The 8,546-nt window shown below is 35.9% G+C and overlaps 1 pseudogene; it reads right to left on the bottom strand.

Moving 5' to 3' along the window:
- Positions 1-3,830: 3,830 nt before the first annotated feature.
- Positions 3,831-5,853, bottom strand: LOC116637711 (annotated as a pseudogene).
- Positions 5,854-8,546: the final 2,693 nt, after the last annotated feature.

Below are 8,546 nucleotides of genomic sequence, written 5' to 3'. Positions count from 1 at the left end.
GCACCCATAGCAATCAGGGCCCATCTTTGTAGACAGCTGAACTGAAGGCTGGCCCTACTTACCAATAGCAGTTATGGCCAGGCCACAATAGGAGGGCACCACAGGACACCTTCTACATAAGGCCACTATTTTCAAGACCAGAAGATCTAAATGACCTACCTAATAACTTAATGCAAATGAACAAATACAGAGAGTCAAATAAAATAAGGAGACAGAATAATATTATCCAAATGAAAGGACAAGGCAAAACCTCAGAAAAAGAACTAAACTATATGGAGATAAGCAATCTACATGATAAAGAGTTCAAAGTATGGTCATAAAGGTACTTACTGGACTTGTGAGAAGAGTGGATAAATTCAGAACTACAACAAAGAGAAAATTTAAAAAACAACAAGTCAGAGCAGAATAATCTAATAACTGAAATAAAACATACACTACAGGGAATCAACAGCAGATTAGAGGATGCAGAAGATTAAATCAGTGATCTGGAAGACAGGGTAGTGGAAAGCACCAAAGCTGAATAGCAAGAAGAAAAATGAATTTTAAAAATGAGCATAGGTTAAGGGACCTCTAGGACATCATTGGGCATACTAACGTTCACATTATAGGGCCCTAGAAGGAGAATAGAGACAGAAAGTGACAGAAAAATTATTTGATGAAACAAGAGCTGAAAACTTCATTAAGCTGGGGAAGGAAATAGATATCAAGGTCCAAGAAATCATGGAAAGCTCCAGATAAGATGAACTCAAGGAGGTCCACACCAAGACACATGATAATTAAATGGCATAAACTAAATATAAAAAATTAAACGAAGCAAGAGAAAAGCAAACAGTTATGTACAAGGGAAATCCCATTAGGCTATCAGCTAATTTTTCAACAGAAACTTTGCAGGCCAGAAGAGAGTGGCATATATTCAAAGTGCTGAAAGAAAAAATCTTGCAACCAAGAACCAGCAAGGTTCAGAATTGAAGGATAAAGAGTTTCTCAGACAACAAAGTTAAAATTCATCACCACTAAACCAGTCTTACAAGAAATTTTAAAGGGAGTTCTCTAAGTGAAACGAAAAGGCCATAACAAAAAGTAAGAAAATTATGAAAGGAAGAAACTTCACTGGTAGAAGAAAACATACTGTAAAGGTAGTAGAGCAATCACTCATAAAGCTGGTAAAGCTTAAAAGACAAAAAGTAGTAAAATCAATTACATCAACAAAAATTAGTAAAGGGATACATAAAATAAAAAATGCAAAATATCATAAATATGTATATACTTCATATATACATATATCATATATAAGTAATATGTAGAAGAAAAAAGTAAAAATGTAGTGCTTTTAGAATGTGTTTGAACTCAAGTAACCAACTTAATATATACTGTTATATACAGAGGATGTTATATATGTTGTATATGTACCTCATAGTAACCCCAAACCAAAGCCTATAATAGATTCATACAATATAAAGAGAAAGAAATCCAAGGATAACGCTAAAGCAAGTCATCAAATCATAAGGAAAGTGAGCAAGAGAAAAAGAATAGAACAGAGAAGAACTACAAAAATATCCAGAAAACAATTAACAATATGGCAATAAGTACATACTTATCAATAATTAATTTAAATATAAATGGACTAAATACTCCAATCAAAAGACATAGGGTGACTGAATGGATAAAAGAAAACAAAATTCAGCTATATGCTGCCTGCAAGAGACTCACTTCAGACCTAAAGACACATAGAGACTGAAAGTGAAGAGAAGGAAAAATATATTCCATCCAAATAAAAGTGAAAAAAAGGTGGAGTAGCAATGCTTTTATCAGACAAAAAAGACTTTAAATCAAAGACTGTGACAAGAGAAAATATGGGCTCTACACACACAATGGTAAAGGGATCAATCCAAAAAAAAAAAGGATATAACAATTGTCAATATCTATGCATCCAACACAGGAGCACCTAAGTATATAAAGCAAACATTAACAGACATAAAGGGAGAAATTAATAATAATATAGTAATAGTAGAGGACTGTCACATCCCACTTACAGTACTGGATAGATTTTTCAGACAGAAAAATAATAAGGAAACAGCAGCTCTGAATGACATATTAAACCAGATGAATTTAACAGATATATAAACAATATTATGTTCTCTTCAAGTGCACATAAAACATTTTCTGGGTTAAACCATATATGAAATGGGAGGGACAGATGAACCATGAGAGACTATGGACTCTGAGAAACAAACTGAGGGTTCTAGAGGGGAGGATGGGGGGATGGGTTAGCCTGGTGATGGGTATTAAAGAGGGCACATACTGCATGGAGCACTGGGTGTTATACGAAAACAATGAATCAGGGAACACTACATCAAAAACTAATGATGTAATGTATGGTGATTGACATAACATAATAATAAAAAAAATGGAAGAACAAAAAAAATACATATGTTAGGCCACAAAACAAATCTCAATAAATTTAAGAAGACTGAAATAATATCAAGCATCTTTTCCAACCACAATGCTATGAAACTAGAAATCAATTACAAAAAATTTTGAAAAAAAAAAAGACGTGGAAGTTAAATAACATTCTACTAAGCAAGCAATCAGTCAGTGAAGAGATTGAAGAATAAATTAAAAAAATACATGGAGACAAACAAAAAGAGAAATACAATTGTTCAAAATCTGTGGGATGCAAGGCAACCTACAGGATGGGAGAAAATATTTGCAAATGACACATCTGATAAAGGGTTAGTATCGAAAATATATAAAGAACTTATAAAACTCAACACCCCAAAAAGGAATAATCCAATTAAAAATGGCCAGAAGACATGAATAGACATTTTTCCAAAGAAGACATACAGATGGCCAACAGACACATGAAAAGATACTCAACATCACTGATCATTAGGGAAATGCAAATCAAAACAGCAATGAGATATCATTTCACACCTGTCACAATGGCTAAAATCAACAACATAAGAAACAACAGGTGTTGGTGAGGATGTGGAGAAAGGGAAACCCTCTTTCACTGTTAGTGGGAATGCAAACTGGTACAGCCACTCTGGAAAACAGTATGGAGTTTCCTCAAAAAGTTAATAATAGAACTACCCTAGGATCCACCAATTGCACTACCAGGTATTTACCCAAATAATACAAAAATACTAATTCAAAAGGATACTTGCACCATGATGTTTATAGCAGTGTTCTCTACAATAGCCAAATCATGGAAACACCCCAAATGTCCATTGACTGATGAATGGATAAAGAAGATTGATTATATCTATTATCTATCTATCTATCTATCTATCTATCTATCTATCTATCTATCTATCATCTATCTATCTATCTATCTATCTATCTATCTATCATCTATTTATCTATCTATGATGGAATATTAACCATAAAAAAGAATGAAATCGTGCCATTTGCAAGACATGGATGGAGCCAGAGAGTATAATGCTAAGCAAAATAAGTCAGTCAGAAAAGACAAATACCATATGATTTAACTCATATGTGGAATTTAAGAAACAAAACAAACAAGAAAAGAGGGGGGAGAGAGAGAGAGGCAAACCAAGAAATAGACTCTTAACTATACAGAACAAACTAATGGTTACCAGAGAGGAGGGGGGTGGGGGGATGGATTAAATAGGTGATGGGGATTAATTTAAGGAGGGCACCAGGTATTGTATGGAAGTGTTGAATCACTATATTGTACACCTGAACCTAATATTTCACTGTATAATAACTAACTGGAATTTTTTTTCAATTGTTTTACTTTCATAGCTATTGACTTGTTTCTTTATGCCACAGAAATATCAGTTTTGAGGTCTGTGTGACTACACTGTTCACAGGGTGGTCACAGGCTTGTTGGATCCTATAAACACTAAAATGGCATTTCCAAGTTCTTGGGGGACTTTGAAGCTGAAGGATTTATTGCAGATAGGATCAATCCTGCCTCTTTAGAAGAAAGTCTTCTTTGTTTTCACAAGCTTGAGTCCATATATCAGCTGGATTTCCACAAAGGGGATGAACCTTGGCTCACATCTGTCTGAAGAAGTTGTTTGGCTCAAATGACATCAACATTTCGTCTCCCAGCACTTGAGTGATAGTTCAGGGACAGACACAGCTCCCCTAGCTCTACTTCATTCTGAGAACTTGGAATTCGCACCTTCTACCAGTGCCCACCCTTCACCAGTTCAACCTCCCACAAAGGCAGAGAAACCTTTTCAATGACACAGTGGCAAGAGAACTTATCAAAATCTACCACTGTTAGCAGCACTTCTAGGAAGGGTTTCTCCAAGGTGTAACACTCCTTAAACAAGGGTTTCTGGGTCTTGCATTTGACCCACATCTGCTTAGAATTCTTCTGTTCTGACAGGAGACAGATCTTGATATAGGGGTTTGAGTGGGCCATGTCCTGGTATGAATCATCATGGGAGATGGGGGGTGACAGGTCCTGGCCTTGATCACCCTCACTATCAGGTGGTTGTCCATCAGGTCATACTGGTTGCTGAAGGGCAGCATGCCTAACTAGTACTTGGACAAGATCTCCTTATCTGTCCAGAAGCCCACATCGTCATGTTGGAGTTGAGGGAGTATAGCTGGGGCTCAAACTTTCTGAAATAGCCATCTGGGGCATAGGGCTGTCTGAGCATGGGAGCTAGGCGGGCTCTTTTTTGGTGCTGAAAATGCCAAACTCCATGTGTTTTATATCAATGAGTGGGGAGCTGGGTCATCTGGATTCAAGACTTGAAAGCCTCCGAGTCAGGCTATATGAAGACTTAGATGTATCTGAGAATGAACATCTTCAACCTGGTGTAACTAATTGGAATTTAAATACAAACTTAAAAAGCCACCAAAAAACAAAATCTATGGTATGCAATAAAAGCAGTTCTAAAAGGGAAGTTTATAGAAATGCAGGTCTGCCTCAAGAAAAAAGAAAAATCTCAAATAAACAATCTAAACTTACCCAAAGAAGACAGAAAAGAACAAAGCCCCAAGTTAGTAGAAAAAAAGGAAATAATAAAGATCAGAGCAAAAATAAATGTAATAGAGACTAAAAATGCAAGAGAGAAGGTCAGTAAAACCAAGAGCTGGTTCTTAAAAAAAAAATAAACAAAATTGATAAAACTTTAGCCAGGCGCATGATAATAAAAAGAGGACTCAAATAAATAAAATAGGAAATGAAAGAGCAGAAGTTACAGCCAATACCACAGAAATACAAAGGATTGTAAGAGACTACTATAAAAAATTATATGCCAACAAATTGGACAACTTAGAAAAAATAGATAAATTCCTAAAATATACAATCTTCCAAAACTGAATCAGGAAGAAATAGAAAATCTGAACAGACTAATTACTAGTAATGAAATTGAATTGATAATCAAAAAACTCCAAACAAAGTACAGAACCAGATGGCTTCCCAGGTGAATCCTACCAAACATTAAGAAGTGTTAATATTTATTCTTCTCAAACTATTCCAAAAACTAGAAGAAGGAAAACTTTCATTTTCATTCTTTGAGACCAGCATTACCCTGACACCAAAACCAGACAAAGACACTACAAAAAAAGAAAACTATAGGCCAATGTCCCTGATGAATATACATGCAAAAATCTTAAACAAAATATTTGTAAGCCAAATTCAAAAATACATTAAAAAGTTCATTCACCACAATCAAGACTTATTCTGGAGATGCAAAGATGGTTCAATATATGCAAATCAATCAATGTAGAAACCACAATAACAAAATGAAATATAAAAACCACATAATCATCTCAGTAGATTCAGAAAAAGTATTTGACAAATTCAACATCCACTCATAATAAAAACTCAAAACAAATGGGTTTAGAGGTTACATACCTCAACATGATAAAGCCCATAAATGACAAAACTATAGCTAACATCATACTCAATGATGAAACACTAAAATCTTTTCCTCTAAAACCAGGAACAAGATAAGGATGTAAGTTCTCACTACTTTTATGACTGGGACTCCACCTTGGTCTTCTGTGCCCATGGCTTGCTGAACCCAGTTTTAATGAGTACCCCTGATCTTTGATATGTGAGCAAGATCCTCATTTCCCCCCATCCTTGATATCTAAGCCATTAATCTACCTTTAGCAGGAACCCTGTTAAACCAGTTAAGGAAGAATCTCCCTACCCTTGAGGTCTCTTCTTAGCGTTTTTTCATCTACTGATCTCTTCATTCTGCTTATAGGCTATAAATCCTTAGTTGTCCTTTCTGTATTCAGAGTTGAGCCCAGTTCTCAACTGAATTCAACTGAACTGAAGTCTCTTTCGTCTACTTCAACAGTTTGAATAAAATCTGTCTCACCATTTTTAACAAGGGTCTGATGCAAAGTTTTATATTAGCAATTAATTGATGCCATTAACACATGCACACATACACACACACTCACATCTTATTCAGGCTAAAGCATATGACAGATTGCATCTTTGCTTCATGAAATAGACCACATGAAAAGTAAGAAGAGTCTCCATGTCATTAAAGAAATTAATTATTATGAAACTTTTGGGCTCAGGTCATGATCCCAGGATCCTGGGATGGAGCCCCACATTGGGCTCCCTGCTCAGGGGGGGAGCCTGCATCTCCCTCTGCCTGCAGCTCCCCCTACTTGTGCTCTCTCTCTCTGTGAAATAAATAAATAAAATCTTAAAAAAAAAAAAAAAAGAAGGACTCTTGCAATAGATATAGGGACTATTGCATGGGGCTTTATATTAGGGAGGGGGATTGGGCTCAACGGCAAAGACAACAAGGAAAAATGGAAATTTATAGTCAAGGAGCAGGGTGTGTGTGTGGCCAGTGGATGAAAGATTACTAAGAGGAAACACCAGGGGTAAGGGGATATTTTCTGGCTAAAGTGACCTAACAGGATTTTTGCTGTATGCAAGCCAGTGTGATCAGATATCACATAGAGGATCATAGAGAATGAGGAACCTGATCAGATATTGAGCATGCTTAGATATTGAGGGTGGGGAAGTCTGGCTAAGCTGATGTAGCAGGATTCCCTCTAAAATTAGACAGTGCAGACATAAACAGGGAAGCCCCAAATCAGGTCCTACTTGAGAAGAGAGTTCAGAGGAGCCTCACCAGAGTTTGGTCAAGGAGAGAACCTTTGTCAATACCTCCAAATATTTCTTTTCTAATTCCGAAATCTGAAATTTATTTATTTATTTTTTGAAATGTGTCAGTATTTTATTTTATTTTTTGTCTTTTTTTATTATGTTATGTTAATCACCATACATTACATCATTAGTTTTTGATGTAGTGTTCCATGATTCATTGTTTGCATATAATATCCAGTGCTCCATTCAATACGTGCCCTCTTTAATACCCATCTGTAGAGAGAAAGATAAGTGTTTCCTTACATTCTTAAAATGATATCCAGTGAGGCAGGTAGATAGATAGCATTTCTCCTGTCCCTCAGCTCTCTATTTGTTAGTTTCCTTTATTTTGAGAAAAACGCAAAAATCCCAGCAAACTATTGGAAAGGAAGTAGGAGTGGATTGCTGGTAGAGAACTTTCGGGGAACTTCACACTCAGGAGAAGGACAAACTGAGAAAATTATTTTTTCCTGTACCATGTCAGTTTAGGTACCAGAGGACTGGGCAGTAGAGGAAAGAAGCAGATTAACCAGGAGAAATCTTATTAGAAACGAGAAATTTGACATGAAGATATTAACATCAACAGCCCTCCAACTGCAGAGGATAGAGATCAGGAACAGAGAATGAAGGAAAATGAAATAATCCCATGTCTGTATAGATTTCCTGGGCTCAGGGATAGGTAAGAATAGAAACTAAATGTAGGTTATTAAAATCATTGTAGAATAAGGAGAAAAAAATCTCTCCTGGGACTCTGGAAAAGCAAAACTCTGCAAAATGATTTATTAGAGGATCTATTTAAAAATTCCAGGGAGATGTTTGGAATAATCTACAGAATAAATAGAGATACGGCCTCTTTGGAAAAGGGGCAGCGGGTCACACAGAGAGAACAAATGGAGATGAAAAGTGAAGAAAATGGAAGTGTAGGTAACAGAATAGCACAAAAAAGAAGGTAAATGAAGTAAAATAAGGATTTCAAATAAATAAAAACACAATATCCAAAGGGAAATTCATATTGGCAGTAACAAATGGAAATGCTTCTGAAGAAAAATCAAATAGTAAGGTGGAGAACAACTCCAGTATTATTTCCTAACTGCAGATGAAGAAACATAAAATTAAACTAATGAGATGACAGAGAATGTCAAGTGTTCATATGCATAATAGATGTTTCCAAATTTAGTTCAAGACAAAGTGTAAAGAAAAATCTCAAGAATATCTGTATTAGTCTGCTGGGATAGCCAGGGTTGGTTTCTGGTGAGACATCTCCTCCTGGCTTGCACACAGCTGCCTGCTCCTCCTCCTCCTTTTCTTCTTTCTTTCTTTCTTTCTTCTTTTCTTCTTCTTCTTCTTTCTTCTTCTTCTTCTTTTCTTTCTTCTTCTTCTTCTTCTTCCTTCTTCTTCTTCTTCTTCTTCTTCTTCTTCTTCTTCTTCTTCTTCT

This window comes from Phoca vitulina, unplaced genomic scaffold, assembly GCF_004348235.1.
Source record: "Phoca vitulina isolate PV1807 unplaced genomic scaffold, GSC_HSeal_1.0 scaffold15, whole genome shotgun sequence".
Taxonomy (NCBI): domain Eukaryota; kingdom Metazoa; phylum Chordata; class Mammalia; order Carnivora; family Phocidae; genus Phoca; species Phoca vitulina.
The sequence above is the reverse complement of the archived record's forward strand: the minus strand, read 5'-3'. Positions and strand labels throughout refer to the sequence as shown.